The sequence below is a fragment of the Lissotriton helveticus genome, chromosome 8 (assembly GCF_964261635.1).
Source record: "Lissotriton helveticus chromosome 8, aLisHel1.1, whole genome shotgun sequence".
Lineage (NCBI taxonomy): Eukaryota > Metazoa > Chordata > Amphibia > Caudata > Salamandridae > Lissotriton > Lissotriton helveticus.
The window spans coordinates 703,963,001-703,983,240 of NC_136069.1; positions in this window are offsets into that span (position 1 = coordinate 703,963,001).

Sequence of the window (20,240 nt, forward strand, 5' to 3'; positions counted from 1 at the left end):
ATCCTGACTCCCAGATATCTCATCTCGCTCTTTGTCTGGTATTGGATCTCCGGCAGATTCCACACCATAATCTCTGTCTTTTCTGCATTCACCTCGTAACCAGAAACCCACCGAATTCTTGTGCGAGTCTGATAACCTGAGGAAAAGACGTCTCTAGCTCAGATGACAAAATCAGGACGTCATCCACGTACAGGGCTACCTTCTTCTCCCACCATCCAAACCTGAATGATGTAATACTCGGCTCATCCCTTAAACACTGAGAAAAAGGCTTAATGTATAAATCAAAAAGAAGGGGTGAGAGTGGGAAGCCCTGTCTGGTACCTCTAGTAATCTTAAAGGGTGGGTCAGTTTGCCTTTTACTAGCAGTCTTGCCTGCGGGTCTCGGTATATGAGTTGTATAGTGTGGCAAAATTTGGGTCCAAGATTAAACTTTCCCATTACTGCAGAGAGATATGTCCAGTTGACCCTATCAAAATCCTTGGTGGCATCCAATGTCATCGCTGGCAGTGATAGACAAAAAGTGGATGCCACATCTATAGCTCCAATAAAAGAGTGTGTGAGATCGAATAGGTTTCTACCTCTTCTGAAACCTTTCTGATCTAAATGCAGGAGTCCGCCTACTACTGTGCCCAACCTATCCACAAGAATCCTCATAAAAATGTTATAATCTGTGTTTAGGAGGGAAATGACAGCCTATAAGACCTACAGTTAGCTGGATTCTTTCCAGCTTTCAAAATTAGTGAAATCCTAGCTTCCCCCCATGATGCAGGAGGACTAGCCCCTTCCGATAATATATTATTAAAAAGTACAGTCATAATCGGGATTATGGCCTCTTCCAAAGGTCTATACAATTCCACAGAAAGAACATCAGGCCCTGCGGCCTTACCCCTCTTAAAAGCGAAGATGGCCTTCCTAACCTCTTGCTCGGATATATCCATTTCCAAATTTTCTCTCTGAAGGGTGTTTAATGAAGCAAACAGTTTTCTATCTAGCCAATACATGGCACAGACTCTGTATACTTCTCTGTCTTCTTTATATAACTCCTGGAAAAAGGAGAGAAAAGCTTCTATAATCTTCTCATCTGTGGATACTGAAGCGATGTTGTCCTAACTGTTTATACGTTTTATTACATTCCACATCCTATCAGACTTGGCTTTCCATGCTTAGAGGTTGCTAGCTCCCTCTCCATATTCTTAATTGGCCATTTTGCTAGCCTCCCATATTTTTTGTGATCCTCAACTGGATGGTGGTATCTAACTGGTCTTGCAAGGTTTTTTGTTTCACAATATACTCGCCGTTTTTCAGGGAGAATCTCTCTGTTCAGACTCAACTCAATTTTCTTAATCTTAGACTTCATCTGGGCCACCTCCTCCCTATATTGTTTGCTCTTATAATATACCCTACTTGTGACCAAGCCTCTCAAGCAAGCCTTCCAGGCATCCCATACTACTGAGATTCCGGCCGAGCCAATATTAGTGTAAAAAAACAATCTGTTTCTGAGAGTAGATTCCTTACTTCAAAGTCATCTAGAAGTAATGAACAATCAAACGTCCATACCCTTGATTGATATTTCTCTATTAAGCCCAAATCCATCCAAACAACTGCATGGTCTGACAAATGAGGAGTCAGGTATCCGATGCTCTTGATCCTACCCCTTAGGTCATGGCTCACTAAAAAATAGTCAATCCTTGACTTATGTCTATATTTGTTGTTATAAAAGGAAACACTTAACTGAGAGCCAGACCATTCCCTCCAAACGTCACATAATCTCGACTGTACCATCATTGTTTGCAGATACACCCGAGATTTAGACAGGACATTTGCTCTACTACTTGGGGATTTGTCAAGTAAGGGGTCTAAAAGTATATTAAAATCCCCAGCCATGATAATTGGTTCTGGAAATTCAAGCAAGTTTGAAAAGATAGAATTCAATACAGAAGGGTCATCTTGATTCGGTCCATAAAAACCAACCACTGTTATGAGGAAACCCTGAATAAACAATCTAGCAATAACACACCTGACACCTAGGTCTACCATTGTTTTTAGGACACGTGTACTGGCTTTTTTTTAAACCAGGATAGCAACACCTCTAATGTTAGCACTCTGATTAGTTCCAATAACATGTTCCACCCACTTCAATTTGCTAAAGATTCCCACCATCTCCTCTTTTAGGAGATGTGTTTCCAGCAAGATGATAACTTGTGCCAGAGAGTCTCTCAGGTATTGCAAAATGTTTGCCCTCCTGCTCTTAACTCTCTGCCCATTAACATTCCAAGATATAAACAGTATCGAGGTCATGGTGATTTAAGCAGCAGAACTTCGAATATGCCAGAGTACCAAACCCAGGGCCAACACAACAACAATACATAGACTAACCTAAAAGGCGAATGAGGATTTTTTTATTTTCTCTTTCTACCCCTATGCTCCCCAACCCATGTCCCCCCACCCCACCACTGGAGAACCCTACCCCCATTTACCTGGAATGCTAGTCCAGCTTCTGCCTGCTGGGGCAAACTACACCGATCCTTCGTTGCATAACATAAAGAGAACAGAAACAAGAACTGAAGCCCTGAGAAGAGGACACTCCATTTCTAATCACCTAAAAAACTAGTTGTAAAAGAAATATCTCCCTCGTCTTAAACAAAATTATGTTTGGCAAATCATTACATTGTGCATTACATTATATGGGGGAGAACATGGCGGCCGCGAGCTGAGCAGCCGCTTGCCACCAGAGGCACTTACGCTCGGCTCCTTCGCGTTTTCCTTTCAGCCTGAACTGAGGCTTTTAAAAAAAAATTATAATTGCGATTTCCTCTCTTCTTGGACGGCACTTTTTTGTATTTTCCACAGCTGAGGCTATGTAGGGAACACTGTTTCTCAATGCGCTGGATGTGTGCACCCGCCAACCCGCTTCGCTGGTCTGACGCTGTCCTGGGGCTGAGGAGGGGACGCAGAGCAGTGGCTTGCGGGCTCCTCCGGGCCGGCACGGGCAGAGGCAGCACAAGATGACTTCATCGGGGAGCAGCCTAGCGCTACAAACTTCAGAACGTTTAACCCAGACACAGCGTCTTGAAGAGCTGAAACAGCATCCACCATTGCGAGGTCAGGTACAGGTGGGGCAAGGGGGAGGATTTCAGGTTAATGCTGCTCTAGTCCCTGCTGTATTGACCACAGAGGGGGGAAGACTTGTGTTTATTGTCTCGCAGTCACCACATTTAAAATCACTCGCTCAGATACCAGAGGGGCAGGGGGAGAGTGAGAATCAGACAAGTATCACTGGTAATCCCACTGGAAAATTCATTTCCACTACCAATACTGCGCCCATAACAAATGGAAATAAGAAGAGTAAGGGGCGCAGGAGTGGGGTGCGGGGAACTGCGAAGCCTAAGAGTAACAAAACTTCCTAAGGGCAGAAAAATAAAAGTGGTGTTGATTGTAATAAGACCCACAGCGGAAATACACCTCAAGTGAAGGAGGTGAAGGACGCGAAGGAGAGTGCATCTTTGGATAGAGATAGCACCTCCACATTTCAATACTGTGAAGTAAAAGGTAAGAAGATCAGAGCTAGGAGAGCAAAACAATCAACCTCCAGACCCAAGAATCAAGATTACTCCTTCTCTGAGGTCTTACGTTAAGGTGCAGCCATTAGTGTTAGACATAATTGAACAAGAGGAAGCACTCAGAAGATGCTCCAAAGGGCATTTGGAACCACCCCTAACTTTGGAAGGAATGGAAGTGACCGGTAGCTTGTCCTGCTTGTCCAGAGCTGAGCAGATTCCTCAAGAGATTGTTGCAATGGCCTTGACAGCTCCAATGGCCTTGACAACTGTAAATACGGTTTTGGACATTAATAAGACTCTTTCACATAGGGCAAATGATGTGACTATAGCTAGGTCAGATAGCCATAACATAAAAGGAGCGGAAGTCCAAAAATCAGTTGATCAACAGGAGATTTGTGGTTCCTCAGTGGCCTCCCTCAAGCTCTTTTTTCCACTCTGTTGATGGATATAAAGAGAGGCTTTTCAGTCTCCGAGACAAACCAAGGTGAGATTTGCTTCTGCGAGATGCTTGACAAGAAAATTGACCTCCTGACCTCTAGGACAGAAGTATTGGAAAACTCCGTAGGAGAAATTAGAGAAGAGTTAGGAGTTGCTAGGACAGAAATTACACTCCTTAAGAAAGAGGAGGTATTGCTACGAGACAGACCCAAGATATTAGAAAATAACTCACGGAGGAACAACCTGTGCCTCTTAAATGTCCCGGAGGGGAGTGAAGGGGAAGAAATTACGTCTTATATTACTACCCTACCTGAGTCTATTCAGATTGAGGAATCGGTTGAGGATTTGAAGAAAGACATACAGAGGATACACAGGGACCCTTTCTGGAAACATCCCAAGCGGACAAAACCAAGCAAAATCCTTATAAACTCCCTTATGTTCTCTCCGAAGGAGAAGATCCTTAATTGTGCCCTAAAGCAAAGATCCTTGAAATACAGGGATTTTTCTTATGAAATCCGCTCTGATCTGGCTCGAACAACCTTGGATAGACAGTGGGAGCTGGGCAAAAAGATTGATGACTTCAAGAGATTTGGTACGGTTGCTCAGTTGAAATTCCCTGCACTTCTGAAAGTAATGCACAACAATAAAATGTATAATCTCGAGACAGTGCAGGAGGCAGAGGAGCTCCTTTAAAGCCTAGGTAGAGCGGCCAACACTAAATAGCTAAGGGAAGATTTTTAAAGAGTTTCCTATGTATATATATATATATATATCAGCTTCTTTCACGTGAATTAGTGTTTAGGGAGGAGAAAAGGAAAAAAGGGGAAAAAGGGAAAAAAGGAAAGAAAAAAGAAGAAAAATCGTATGTTGGCAGAACTCCAAATTTAAAGTGTCATGCACTTAGGGGCTGATTTACAAGCCCCTTGCACCACCGGTGCATCACTTTTCATATGGGAAAAAGTAATGTACCGGCGGTGCAAGGGGCTTGTAAATAAACCCCTTAGTTTTTAAAAAGATTGCATAACACACTCCCAAGTACAGCAGCCAGTTATGATCTGCATATTTTTTTTTTTAAAACATCCATGCATGGGAACGTTTAGATAAAAGATCTTTGCCCTGTGTTCTTGACAGCCATTGTGTGATTTTATTTACTGATTTTTTAAATTCTTGTAATGAAACTGGCAGAGGAGTTGATGAGTGAGTCCCACACAGAAAAGTACAAAAAGGAATAATAGCACACAGTCAACACACTAAGATGTACAGTGATGACCAACTAACACTATTGCTGAGGAAAACATACAGGCAGATTGAGGGTGATTACAAAGAGTCAGAAGTATGTAAGAAAATACTTTGAGGAAAGTATCTGGTTTAATGCAATTTGCAATTCTGACTGATTTTACAAAGATCATGGATACAGTAAACACCTCAACACCAAGCACAGGCATGATGATCATCAAGAAATAGTGTTCTGCCCGGCACAAGAGCCACTTGTTCTTGCTCTGAATAGTGATGTACGGACATTTTAGCAGGTAAACATACAAAGTTGTAACCAAAAATCATCATAAATGTGGATTTAAGTGGATGCAAGCTGCTATTAATGGCACTTTGTTAGACCTGTCATCTTTAGGCTGGCCTTCCCCCAAACATTGTGCCTGCTTAACTCCATTTCTTTCGGTATCTTTTTGTTGGCCTTAGGATTCGAAGATCTTAACCACTGCTAAGCGGTGCTAAAGTGCATGTGCTTCTCCCCTATCATGGTGACATTGGTTTATACCCTATTGGCATATTTAGTTTACTTACACGTCCCTTATAAAGTGGTATACCATATACCCAGGGACTGCACCCTAAATGTAACTAGTGCACTTTAGCCTTTCAAACCTATTTCAGGCCTGCCATTGCATGGCCTGTGCGCGCAATTTACTGCCAGTTAACTTGGCATTTAAAAATCCTTATCAAGCCTCTAACTCCCCTTTTTTACACTTAAACCACCCCTAAAGTAGGCCCTAGGTAGCCCTAATGGCAGGGTGCTGTGTAAGTAAAAGGCAGGACAAGTCCTTTTAAGTTGTATATGTCCTGGTAGTGACAAACAGCTGCATTTGTTTTTCCCTACTGCGAGGCCTACTCCTCTTGAAGGCTAGAATTGTGAATTTCTTAATTCAATTTTAAGCTGTAATTCCTGATCAAAAAGTAGTAATTGCATCATTTTTTATATCTTTTAAATGGTAATGATAGATCATCTTTAACGGTAAAGTTGGATTGAACATTATTTTTTTTAGAAATGCCATTTTAGGAAAGTGCAAGAGAAAAGAGTGTGTCCAGAAGGACTAGTTTGCAAACTTCAAAGAGAATACCCAAAACCATCAATTCTCGGGTTCTTATTGCTTTATTTAGCTTTTTTTAAATTATTTAGATTAGAAAAGCTAATAAATATTTTTTCATGTCTCAGAAAAGACACCTTCCATTTACAGAACATCACATTTACAAAAACATATTTATACACAATGTTACATTCCACGTAAAAACAAAAAATTCAAAGAAAAAATAACAGGTGAAACAAACTAAGACAATCGTGTGAAATAACATTAACATTGAAAGTATTCCTGATTTGCTGCCCTACTTCCTGCTGATCTCCACCCTGTTGAGGATAAGGGTTGGACCCATCTCACTTGTACCCAGAGTGACTCCAAGGGCTTGCTGGCTTGTCCCCTGTTCTGAAGTCCCAGGGCATCAAAGACTTCCTTCTGCCCTGCAATAGTGCCTAGACTTTACCATCTGTGAGTCCTGCCCTCCCAAGTGGAGCCCATCCAGTCCTGGAAAGGTAACTTCTGCTGTATAGAACTATCAAAATCACTGCAGTGATGACTTTGCGCTGATTAGAACCGAATCATTGCCCTTCGATGAGCATGCAGGAGCCGATTGATGACATCGATTTGACAGACTGCATGGCTCAACGACTATGGACAGCGCGGCTTAATGACAATGCAGTGCCTGCATCATAAAGGGGTTCGTCGATGGATCACCTGCATGGATTGCAACAAACGCATTGAAACTTCAACATCAATGCTAATTCCAACCAAGGTAATTTGTCAGTGGAATCTGAATGAGTCCTATAGTCGAACTGACCTCCATCGCAGTGTCAGTCTGAACTTTGGATGTATCCCGGTCCAGCGCGGTCTCAAGTAACCCCTAAGCGCTATATGTATCTAAGCACTATTTTTTGATTTATTTAAATTAAAATCCTAAATCTAGTTCTACTTATTGAATTTTTGTTGTTTTGGTCTAGCTTTACTCATAAAAACATAATCATTTTTTCTAGCTCTGTGTGGAGTATTTTTGTGGTGTTTTCATTACATTACTATGCGTGTGTGTGTTCCATTGACACTTCACACATTGCCTCTTGAGAAAAGCCTGACTGCTTTCTGCCAAACTACCTGAGGGTTGTCATATGTTATCTTTTAGTGTGTATTACCTGACTAGAATGACTGGTTTCTGCTTGTACAGGGTGCATACTCTGACAACAATAAACTCCAGTTTTAACAGACCTCTTCAGATGTGAAAAATGAAAATCGGTTGTATAGATTCCATCAGACTGAACACTTCAATCTTCACAAAAATAATGTATTTATGTGTTGAACAAAATAAAACATCAAACATAGTATGTGATGTTCATGAACAAATGCAACATGTAAGCTGAAGCCAATTTTTGTATCATGAGTCACACTTTCTAAGTTCTTCTTGACTGCTGGAGATGTTAATAGACCTATCCCTAACTTGGGCTCACATTTTCCCATTTTGTTTTTTCAGAGTAACTATATAGAGTTTGGTAGTTTTGATTTGTTGCTTTACTTGAGTTGCTTGGCTAAATGTGTCCTTGTTTTTTTGTTTTGGTTTGAAATTGGTAGATATTTGGCATCTTGTACTAAGGTATCTAGGATTGTGAAACTTTGCGATGAGAGTCAGTCACATTTTAAAAAACATGCAAAATCAGTTAAGGCGTGTGGTAAAGCAAATCCTCTCAAGAGCCTAATGTGGTCAAAGTAGTCTACAAAATGGTTAGAATGCCTTGTGTACTGATCACAACATTATAGGTCTGTGATTGGCTAAATGATATGCTACATAAATAGGTAGACATTTTTAAGCCTTGCCCTGAAATAACATCCATACCTATGGGTAAAAGTGGAAGAGATGAGCTGAAGCAGCATGAGTACTGTTAGAAATGGGATTTCTGGTTGGCTAGGGCTGTGCCTAAGCCAGGCAGAAGCAACCACTCTAGTCAGGGCAAGGGAGTAACACGCTGAACATAACCCCAGCTCACCCTCTTGATAGCTTGGCACAAGCAGTCAGTCTTATCCCCGCGGCAATGTGTAAAGCGTTTGCGCAACACACACACACCGCAGCAACACACTAGGCATGCCACAAAAGGAGTTCCAAACAAGGTTAAATATAAAAATAGCCTTTGTATTATCCAAAACACATTAGAATAGTAATCACACAATATACACTGTGCCAACTGGCACTAGGCAATATTTATAGGGGATTATGTACACATGACAGGGCCAATTGGGCCACTGTCATAACTATCACAGAGCACAAAAAGTAAATTTAGAACACAACCAGTAACTTCTGGCAAAACACTGTATTCAGCATTACATCCTGCTACATAAATCACATTATGCAATCAGCATCACATTAGGCGTAAAACACCATATACACCAACCTCCTAAGCATAAGCACATTATGCAATAAACCTCACCAGCATAAACACAGTATGCAATAACCTCATAGGCATAAATCACATTACAGGTGTAAATCAGGGTGCATAAATCACATTTGTCATAGGCAACACATAAGTCACATAAGGGCCTGGCGCCCTATCAACCTTATACTGACCCCCTGGCTAACTGGCCTTGTCAGAGGGCCCAAATGCCCTATGTCCAAAAAATGTCAGGGCTGGCTGCCACTGCAGCAGAATCAAAAGTGCAACATTGCGCTGGCATCACTGTGCCTTCTGGGTCCCCACTGGGACTCCAATAAATGCTCTGGCCTAAATGTTGCAGCTGCTGCTAATTGTGGTGCAGCTGTGAAGGTAACTGCGGGCACTGGCACTCTCTGTGCACTCTGGGACCCCACTGGGGCTCTGCCAACAAATGGAGCCCAACATAGCAGCTGCCCACTGTAAGGCGGGGCAGCTGTGAAAATAACAAAAAAGAGGCACGGGCACCACTGTGCCTCCTGGTCCCTCACTGGGGCCCTAAAAGCAATGTGCCCCCAAACGTTGCAGCTGCTCACTGTCAGGCGGGGCAGCTGAGTCAATAGGCACAAGAAATACACGTGCCTCCGGAGTGCAAAATCGGCTCTGGTCTGCCCCTACTCACTGGGACTCTGCAGGCTCCTCTGGTTTCCTCCACAGGCACCAGCAATGTGCCTCAACTGGCCCCTGTCCGGCGCTGCCTCCAGGAAACAGGCGGGGCTCCCTGGCATTCTTCTTTGGGCCCAGGATGCCCTGGAATGCCGGGTGGGCTCCCGCCTACCAATAGACGCTGTCTTAAGGTTACAGAGGTAGGCTTCAGTCCTCCCTTCGATTCCGCTCTTCCGGCACTCCGCCCCACCAACAGTGAGACGCGAGTGCCTGACTTCCGGTTTTCACCGCTCGTAGCGGCGGCTGCTTCTTTCTTCACTTGGCAAAGTGCGGGGTGGGCATCCGCTTCAAAGGAAAGCAATTGCGGGGTGGGCACCTGCTACAAATAAAGCAATTGCGGAGTCGGTAACCGCTTGTCAACATCATAAGCAGGGTGGGCAACCCCCAACACAATGGCAATGCTAGGTGGGCACTCGCTTTCAGAAATATGCAAAAAGCGGGGTGGGCTCCCTCTCCACTTGGCAGGAATGCGGGGGAATCCCCACGTCAGGATTCCCTCCATATAGGCTGCAAAGCTTATACTCTTCCCAGTAGAAGACAAGCATAGCACTCTCAAGGGGCTTAACGTCCCAAAGTCCTTTAGAGGGGAAGGGGGCAAAGCTAGGCCCAGGCAGGCCTTCACACATGGCCCTCCAGCAGGGAGGCAGTCCGTTGTGGCAGTTCCTCCTGAGGCCCAGCAACAGCAAGCCCCCCCAAGCAAAGGAACAACACAACACTTTATGGGGTCACAGCCCCAATATTTATACCACATCTTGGCTTTGTCTGCCCTAGCCCAGGGGTTGGAGGAACCAGAAAATCCTCGTTCAGTGGGGAATTGAATCACTTTGTTTACCAGGCTCCTCTTCCTCTTTCTCAGGCTGGGGCTCCTCATCAGACACACCACAGGGGGGCGGTACCAGCATTGTACAGGGCAGACATAATCCTATTCCGGGTCAGGGGACTACCCCCCCAACTCTCCAAATGCAGATGTCCCACTCATCCTAGTGCTGACTCACGCTGCCCCTACTGGAGCCACACACACCTCACCAGCCCTTGACACTCAAAAGCCAGACATGCAATTCACAGCAGGGAAGTAGACATATAGCATACAGAAATGCCAACTACTAAAAGTGGCATTTCTAAAATAGTTATAATAAATCTGCGCACACCATTGCGCAGCATTTATTATTACCATTCCCCAATGCATTCCTATGGAAGGGCAGCCTCACAGTAGTGAGAAACCACAATTGATGTTTCTCACTACCAGGACATGTCACACACTTAATGTACATGTCCTAACTTTTCCCTACAGCGCACCCTGCCCATAGGGCTAGCTAGCGCCTACCTTAGGGGTGTCTGACATGTAATAAAAGCGGGGTCACAGACATGACACACACTTTAGGTGTCACGTCACAGCGGCAGTAACACTGCATCCACAGGCCCTGAAATGGCAGAGGCCTCAGAGAGGTTTGAAAGGCTACTTTGATGGGTGGCGCAATCAGCGCTGCAAGCCCACCAGTAGCATTTAATTTACCAGTCCAGGGTCATATGAGATACGACTTTACAAGGGACTGACAGGTAAATTAAATAGGCCAAACAGGTGCAGGCAAATTTTACCATATTTAACACAGAGAGCACAAGCACCTTACACTGGACAGCAGTGCTAAAGTGCCCAGAGCCCAAAAACTACCAATACAATGTCAGACAAAAGGTTAGTCGAAAGGCAAAACATTTAGGAATTTCCCTGCCAAAAGGGCCAAGTCCACCAAGTACTATAACAGTTACCTGCTGTGTTAAATACAATTGCTCATCCACTAACTTGAAGGCTCTCACGTACCATCATGCTGAGTACTCTGATAAAATATTGTGTTCTTAATTGATAGAAACCACTGTGTGCTAAATTACACAAAATGCCACTAAGTGCAGTGGGTTCTTGCATCTGCATTTTGCTCCCTGCACATTTTGAAAGCACAGATGGGTCTGGAAATAGTTGTATGATCTTTTCTGTAATATGGATTTTGCTAGTACAAAATAATTGTTGCCACAATGTCAACCTTAGTCCCCTTATTTGATTGGAAAGATGGACGCATGCAAATGAGGTGAGGTCATAGTACTGTCCTTGCTGTATTATTGATGTGGGCACTGGGCAAACATGACATCTGGATGTACATTGATTTTGTGACTCACAATGTTGTGGTGCACAGGGAATGTGCCCATACCCAAGGAAAAACCATGAGATGGGCTAAAGGAGCTTCATGAACTCTCCTGCCATCCCCCAGATGCAGTAACACCACAACCTGCACCGCACTCTGCTTCTGCCTATGGAGGAGATCCACACTCACTCTTAAAAATGAGGCACAATCTGCTAGTAGTGAGATAAAGAGCTGCAGTGGCAACTTTCAGCTCTGCCTTCACCAATGTGCCCTCCCCAAACTATCAAAATTCCCAACTGCGGTTATGAAATGGGACTTTTTCCTCCATAATTTGGCACACACTCCCTGCCTCCACCAGGCACATGCAACTGTGAGTGTACTGTGGCACAGGAAGAGACGCCATGCCTGATAAATATTAGTGCCTTGGTGGTATTCATAGGTTGTGTTTTGTGGCTTCAATGATATGAGGCAGCATCACCTTCAATGGCAGAGAAAATAAAGATAATGATTTCCCTTTTGCAAGCATTTAAGCAGTTCATATACCAATAACACACACTGTGTAGAAATAAAAACGTCTATGACGTACATTCTACCACATAAAACAGTCCATTTTTGCTATCTGGGCATAAATAAGAAAACTATTTTACATCAACAACAGCAGATGGACAGCAAGGTGAAAGAAATACAGCAGCAGCTGATCTATATTCAGGGCATGCTGGCAAACATTAAGGAGAGCGGTAAACCAACCTTCCAAATTACTATTTTTTTCCTTTTCTTTTCAGGTTTTGCAGTTACATTTTTCTTGTATTTACGGATATTATTTTTAACTCATATGTGCTTTATTTTGACAAATTTTGACTGCCACTTTTGCTTTTGTCTAACATATTTTTAATTTATTTAATTTATTTAATTTATTGTATTTTAATTAATTTTATTTATTTATTTATTTAAAAGGTTTTATATAGCGCTACTGGACCCAAGAGTATCAGAACGCTTTACAGATAGGTAAACATTATCAAGACAAAAATTACATCGAGTATAAAACTAACAAAGGGTAAGGCATTTCAGTTAGACGAGGGAGAGGAGGACAGAGAATACCTAAGAGATAAATAAGGGGGAGGAGGGAGGTTGAAAAAAAAATAGGAGAGAGATGGGAAGAAGGAGGGGGAGCGGGAGTAGGCAAAGGAAGAAAAGGAGGGGGTGAGTCGAGGAGAGTATAAAATAAGGACAGTGTCATACCAGCTACGTTAGGTACCCCAGTATTTGTTGAGAAGAAGCGCCTTGAGTCTTTTTTTGAAGAGAGGGTAGGAGGGGTTGCAGAGAAGATCTTTGGGGAGAGAGTTCCAAATCGTAGGGGCATTACCAGAGAAAGCACGTGTTTGGGTCTTCGTATATTTGAGAATTGGTGGGATGAGGACAAGGGCGTTAGTGCTTCTCAGGGATCGAGAGCTACCCGCTTTTTGTAGTTTGTCTGAAAGGTAGGGGGGGGTTTTGGTGAAGGGCTTTGTGAGTGATACATGCCATCTTGAAGGTGACTCTACCTTCAATTGGGAGCCAGTTGAGGTTTTTGAGGACAGGGGAGATGTGGACTTTCGGGGTGCCTAAAAAGGTGGCGTTGCCATAGCCAATTTTGGAAAGTACAAGTGATTGGACAACGATTTTGAAGTCATCAGCTGGAATAAAAGGTTTTATTTTTGTAAGATGCAGAAGGGTGAAGAGAGCACCTTTAGCAGTATTTTTTAATGTGGGGGATGAGAGTAAGATTCTGATCAATGCTGATGCCCAGGGATTTGACAGAGTTAGATGTGGGAGGTGGAGAGGGAGCAGTTGAGTGCTTTGATATCATTGATCCAGAGTTAAATAGGCAGAGCACTGTTTTTGGGAGTGAAAAAGGATGATTTCAGTTTTTTTAGGATTCAGTTTGAGATGATTAAAATGGAACCAAGTTTGGACTTTATTCAAGGTATCATTGAGGTGAAGGATGTCATGGTGGGACTTGATCTTATAGTATAGTTGCGTGTCGTCAGCATATTGGTGGTAACTGATATTAGCTTGTTTGAGAATGAGGGTGAGTGGTTCCATGAATAGGTTGAATAGAGTTGGGGAAAGGATAGAATCGTGTGGGACACCGAGTGAGACAGGTTGGGGTTTGGAGAGGCAGTGAGTGAGTTTAATTTGTTGGGATCTGTTTTGAAAATATGAGGTGTACCATTGATGGACAGTGCCATCCAACCCAAAGCAGTCTTTGAGAGTATTAACCACATGCGTGCGGGCGGAATTCCGCTCGTACGCAGAGATTTTTAAAAGCGCACTTTACGTGACGAGCTGGGCTCGTCATCAGCGTGCGAGGAGGCTACCTCATGACGAGCCCAGCTCGTCATCAGCGTGGAAGGGGTTAAGGATGGTGGGATGGTGGACAGTATCGAAGGCAGCAGAGAGGTCAAGGAGGATAAGGAGGGAGGATTCGCCTTTGTCAAGAGAGTGATGGATATCATCAGTAATACTGAGCATAGCAGTTTCAGTGCTGCATCCTTTTTCCAAAACCAGATTGGAAAACGTCCAGGAGATTGAAGGAAAGGATATGATTGTCTAATTGTGACAAGACACATATTTCAAGGGCTTTGGAGAGGAATGGAAGGTTAGAGATAGGGCGTAGATCGTTAAAGTCGTTTGGGTCAGCGGTGGGGTTTTTGAGGAGGGGGGAGATTTGACCTAGTTGAAGGGATGCTGGTACACAACCAGTGGCCAAGGAGGAGTTGATGATATTAGTCCAAATGGGGGCAATGATGTGTTTGAGTTCCTAAACCAACTGGGCGGGTAGAGGATCATTGGTGTGTGAGGATGGTTTGAGTTTAGATATGATGTTGAGGACAGTAGATTCAGATACTGGTCTGAATTCACTCCAGGAGGCATTATTTTTAGCATGGGCCATCGTAAAAATAGGGTCAGGGTGGGGTAGAGTAGGGAGGGGAAGTGAAGGGTCCTGGTGAGTAGGGGAAGAGGAAAAAGGTGCAGTAGGAGTGTAGGGGAGGTGGTGTTGGCAGAGGGGAGATTGGAAAGGGAGAGGGGGGAAGAGAAGGATAGTTCAGTCAAGTTGACTTTATTGGAAAAGTAGCTGGCTATTTCTTCGCATCTTTGCACAGAGGCTGGTATTTTAGGGGGACCAGAGGAAGTTTGTTTTTTAATAATGCTGAAGAGTTCTCTGGGACGGTTTCTAGCCTGGTCAAGTTGCGAACGGAGGAAGGAGGATTTTTCATTAAAGATGTGTTTCTTGTATTTGGCCCTGGCAATTCTGAGAAATACCAAGTAAGCAGGGGATGGATGATTCCTCCACGAACGTTCAGACTGCCTGAGGACTTGTCTTTCATTATTGAGGTCGGAATTAAACCAAGATTTGGGAGGTATTTTTTGTTGTTGTTTAAGTTTGATTGGGGCAATTTGGTCAAGGGCTAGAAGGATAGAATTATTGTAATGTTCAATTAGGTCATTAGTGCTGTGAGAGGGGGGAGAAGTAAGTGGGCTTTGATAGAGGATTCCAAATCGCCAGGGGGATAAGGTGAAGGTTATGAGTATGTCTCATGGGCAAAGTGCCGATAGGGGTGGGGCGAGTAACTGAGCCATTCAAAGAGAAGAGGATAAGGTGGTGATCATACCAGTCTACGGGAAGGATCATTGCGAGAGAGGCCAGATATTTGCTTGTCATATTAGCGTCGAGGGTGGCGCCTTTGGAGTGAGTCAGGGATTGGCAGAGTTGAGTCAAGTCAGTTATATTCATGGTGTCTTTAAAAAGGATGACAGCAGGGTCATCAATTTTATTCCAGTGGATATTATAGTCACCAAGAAAGAGGTTCTTGGAATGAGTGAGCGAAGATTGAATGATAAGATCAGACAACTCCTCGGTAAAGGGGGTATTAGATAGTATGTAAACAAATGGTGGGGGAGCCAGGAATAGTAAGATCAGTGCAAAGGTATTCAAAGGTGGAATGGTCCTGGAGATGGACTAGCGTGATATTAAGTAGATCTTTAAAGATCAGGGCAAGGCCACCACCTATTTGCTTGATTCTATCTTTCCTAATGATGGAGTATCCAGGAGGAATGAGTAAGTCGAGGATAGGAGTGGAGTGGGGGTTAAGTCAAGTTCCAGTTCCGCAATATCCGTCGCATGGCAAGCTGCTGAACGGAAATTAATCAACATGCAGTAGAGGGGTGAGGGATTTGGGTGGGGGGACCAGTGGGGATAGATGTTAATTATTGAGGGGGTCCTAAAACAAGGGATGAAAGGAGAAATTCAACATTAAGGAGTGAAGTTGTGAGGAGTGAGGAGTGGAATGGATCAAAAGTTTTTGGGAGGTGAGAAGAGTAGGGGTTATCGATGAGGAGGGGCTTGGGGAGAGGAAGGGGGGAGTAACCTGGGGGGAGGAGAAGGGAGTTATGCTACGTGGGAAGGTTCGAGTTGGGGAGGGGGGATAGAGGAGGTAAGAGTGGTTGAGGCATTAGGTTCAGGAGGATAGTTTGGTAAATGAGGAGGAGGGACAGTATAGGGTGGTGAGGCGGGTATATTGAGGGTTGCAGGAGAGGTCAGGGGAGAGTGAGAGGAAAAAGTCAGCTGCAGAGATGTGTGGGTTGTAGAGGGGGTATGTGGGTAGGTTAATCGAGGGTAGAGAGGATAAAGTGCATCACAGGGTAGGGTATTATGGGAGTCAGAAGGAGAGAGGTGAGTGCACGGAAGTGTATTATTGAAAAGAAGGGGCATAGGGGGGTCAGTGAGAGAGGCTGGGGTGTCGAGTGAGAGTTGTAAAAAGTAGAGGATGGAGGGGGTGTATTCCGGGGGGAACGTAAGGAGAGGAGTTTTCGGCAGAACTTAAAGACTGCAGGGTTATAGGGGTGGCAGGAGTAAGCGTCCATGTAATAGGAGAATCAGACAAATATGAAGTCTTAAGAGAAGTGGGTGGAGTAGACCCTAATTGGAGGAGGCAGTGGTCAGGGGAGCGAGAGGAGGATGAAGTATCAAATACATTTGAAGGCTTAGGAGAGATGGGAGGAGTAGACCCTAATTGTGGGAGGCAGTGGGCAGGGAGATGAGAGGAAGATGGAGGGACAGGGGAGGAAGAGGAAGACGGGGTGAGAGGATAGGTGGACAGAGGGAGGTGTTGGCGGATAAAGGGGTGAGGGAGTAAGAATGTAGGAGTGGGAGGTAAGGATGGTAGGGGGTGAGGACCTGATAGAGGGGGGAGTGAAAGAGGGGGGGTGAAAATCATAGGTGGAGGTGGGAGGGGGAGAGGCATAAAAACTAGGTGATTGGGAGATAGGGGTGTCATTACAGGTTATAATGTTAAGGGAGGGGGTGGATTGTAGTGATTGAGAGAGAACATCATGATAATGGGAGGAGGTGGGGGAGACAGTGAGAGGAGATAGGGGGAACGTGGATGAGGGGAGTTAGTGCTGGCAATGTAGCAGTCAACTAGGAAGGACAGCTGTGGTTGTGAGTGTGTATCAGGGCTGAGTGAAAGAGTGGGTGAATCAGAGAGGAGGGGAAGTGGGGCTAGGGTGTGTGGGATGTCAATGCTAGAAACAGTATTTAGAGTTAGGGTAGTCAGTGGAGGTTGGATGTAGATGTCAACGTTGGGAGTAGTTGTAGGTACATCAGAGAGAAGAGTTAGGGGGTAGGAGCCGGGGAGGGAGGTGGAGGAACAAGGAGAAAAGGGGGTGGAGAGGGTGGTTCAGGGACTAAGCGAGAGATTGGGATAAGGCACTAAAATGGAGTTCAAAGAGGTAGAGGTGATTTTCAGACGCTTGGATGAGAATGTTGCCAGATTTGAAGATGGAAAAAACAATTTCACCAGGAAAGGAGGAAGAGGGGGTGGTAGAGAGTTTCAGACCGTAGGGAATATTGCGAGAGTTAGAGATAGGGAGCTGTCGAAGAAATAAGCTTTTCCATTTTGAAGGGCGTTTGGAAAAGAAGATGTAGTTGGTGATTAGGGAGGAGTTAAGGCTATTGTGGTAATCGGCAAATAAAGTTTCAGGGGGGAGACAGAGGAGCTTGTGTTTGAAGTTTTTCTTACCATGCTTGGAGAGATGGGAGGGGTAGAGGATAGACCAAGAGTTGGGGCCAAGTTTTGCGATAGGTGATACTGAGGTAGGAGGGGGAAGAGAGAGGGGAGACATGATTAGGAGAGTGAGTAAGGGAAAGAAGAAGTAGGCAGAATAAATCAAAGTCTTAATCAGAACAGGAGTATAGAAAGGCGGAACTAGGGAAGAGATACATTTAGCCCAAAACAAATTACAGCGAAGAAATGGGAGAGAGCAAAAATAAACAGAAACATCCTATGGGGGATAACAAAATCAAATACACTAAACAACAATAGACAACATGATTATATTAAATGAACAACAATAATAAAACACATTCAAATATAAATTCACGAATTGATGCTAAGAAATGAGAAAGATGAGAAGTAGAACTAATAGTGGGAGGGGTGGTAGTCAGCTAAAGACAGTAAAACATCAGCGAAATAGGTGCAGACTGCATAGATAATGCACTAGGTTACATTTGGCAAAACGCAAATAACAAAAATAGGAAATTTAGGTGTATCAAACAAAGGAGCATCATAGAGGTGGACAACAAAAACCAGACATATAAAAAATATCAAAAAAAGGTAACATTCAGAGATTTAAGATTAAACATAAGAAAGATGTGAGTAAGGTTAGGAGTGAGAGAGGTGATAAAAGAGAGTAAGTATCAAATGAAATAAGGTGCAGGCTGCATAAAAGGTAGTGTACTACAGGATAAGAAACAAAGTAAGAGGTGCCTGATCAATAAAATACATAACAGAAATGATAAATAACACAACATTCAGTACGGTGAAAAACAAAATGAGAAGCAAGAAAGCAAGGTAGATGGGTGTGTGGTAGAGGTATAGCGAGATCATGAAGAAAGCATGGACAGGATAGTTGGGGGAGAACAGAGATAAGAGAGATAGAGTATAAGAGAAGGATCAGAGGTAAAGAGATGGGGATGGTTAAAAGTGAAAAGGAACAACAGGATTGAGATACCAGTGGATTTGTCGACGGGGCTCCATTCAAAGATGGCCACCAATTGTGAGAGAGAGGGGCAATTCCATTATCTATCTCTATACATCGAAGTAAGAGGAAGGAGGGTAAAATGGAGGCTAAAGAGGATCCTTAAAGAAAGGGAACCACAAAATGGGAGCTTCACGAAATGAGATCAGGCAGGGAAATTCAGGTGATTAATGAAATAGCCTCACCGGAGGAGGGATATTAAAGTTGCAGTGTAAAAACCATCAGAATAGTACTGTGCGGCTCATAGAGCCGAATCCGGTGTCCAGCACACTCGGCAGGGGATCAGGGCAACTGTAGTCAGGTGTCGAGTCACGTTGTTGCGGTAAGAAGCAGCAAAACAACTTCTGCATGGGCTCATTACATTAAATGTAGGCAACGATCACCTATCAATGTACAAAGTCACCGGCAGCCTCAATTGGTGAGGTTGGACCATAAATAATAATGCCGAGGTCAGTGCGGTTCAAATTCACTGACGGGACCGGGATGTCTGGCAGGTGTAGGTCCGGTTTGATTCCGTGCTCGTGGGTTCTGGCCAGGGGGTCGGTGAGCCTCCACGACAATGTGGCAAAGGTCCGCAGGTACCCTAGGAAAAATCCAACCCCTGAGGCGACTCCAGGCGAGAGGGAGGGATGGTGCAGCCACGGCGACTGTGCGGCAGAGAAAGCGGCCAGAGCGCCCAACGACTCCAGGTCAGGAGTGGGCCCCAGGGATCTAGGCGAGGTGGGGTCCAACAATCCGCGACATCAGGAAGGCCGTATTGAGGCAGCCGATGAGGTCAATGGATGCCCGTACCGGCCTACCAGGTCATCGGGCCACAGGCGGCGTCCGCACGCTCGCACACATGCAAGGCTCCTATGAGATCTGGGATCATCGAGTCGCAGCCGGCGTCGGGTCCATTGAGTCAGGGCCATCTGAGCAGGCAGCGTGAGATAAAGCCCGCACCGTAGGAGCTGATCTTAGGCTTGGCGGGCTCAAGAAGACAAGGGCATCCAAATAAGCCTCCGCCTCTCCAATCTTTTATATGTGGAGATCTCCACCCAAATGCTGATAACTTTGCGCACATGTTTTAGTAGTAAAATGTGGGAGGTTCAGATGGGAGTGACAGGAAAATTTGGAATAGTTATTACAAAATGGCAGGGGACAAGGATGAGTGGGGAGGGGTTAATGGAAGGTGAGAGAGGGATTTAAGGAGGGACATGCACCTATTGCTATTCCCAAACAGCACTTCTATAGTTACAACAGGCAATAAAGGACCCAACGCAAGTCATAAACGTACTCTAGCTCAAAGCTGAAGAAAGTTCAGCACCACACATGGCTAATTACTTGTACTGGAATCCATCGAAAATGATGGAGGTACGGATTTAAAATAGAACCATGTAGGTCCCTTGACCCTGTCCCAGGCAGTTCGCTCCCCATGCCGCACAGCATCAACTGTGTGTCCTTGTCCATACTGCTGAATCGCTGCTGCTGCCACAAGTTGAGGCCCTCCTCCACATGCAGGCTGCCCACCTGCGCCTCATCCCTGGTGGTCCAGCGGTGAGCCGTGAATATCTGCCTGCTCGCTCTGTCCCTTTGCCATCTGTATGATGGACAACAGAGAAAATACGGCCC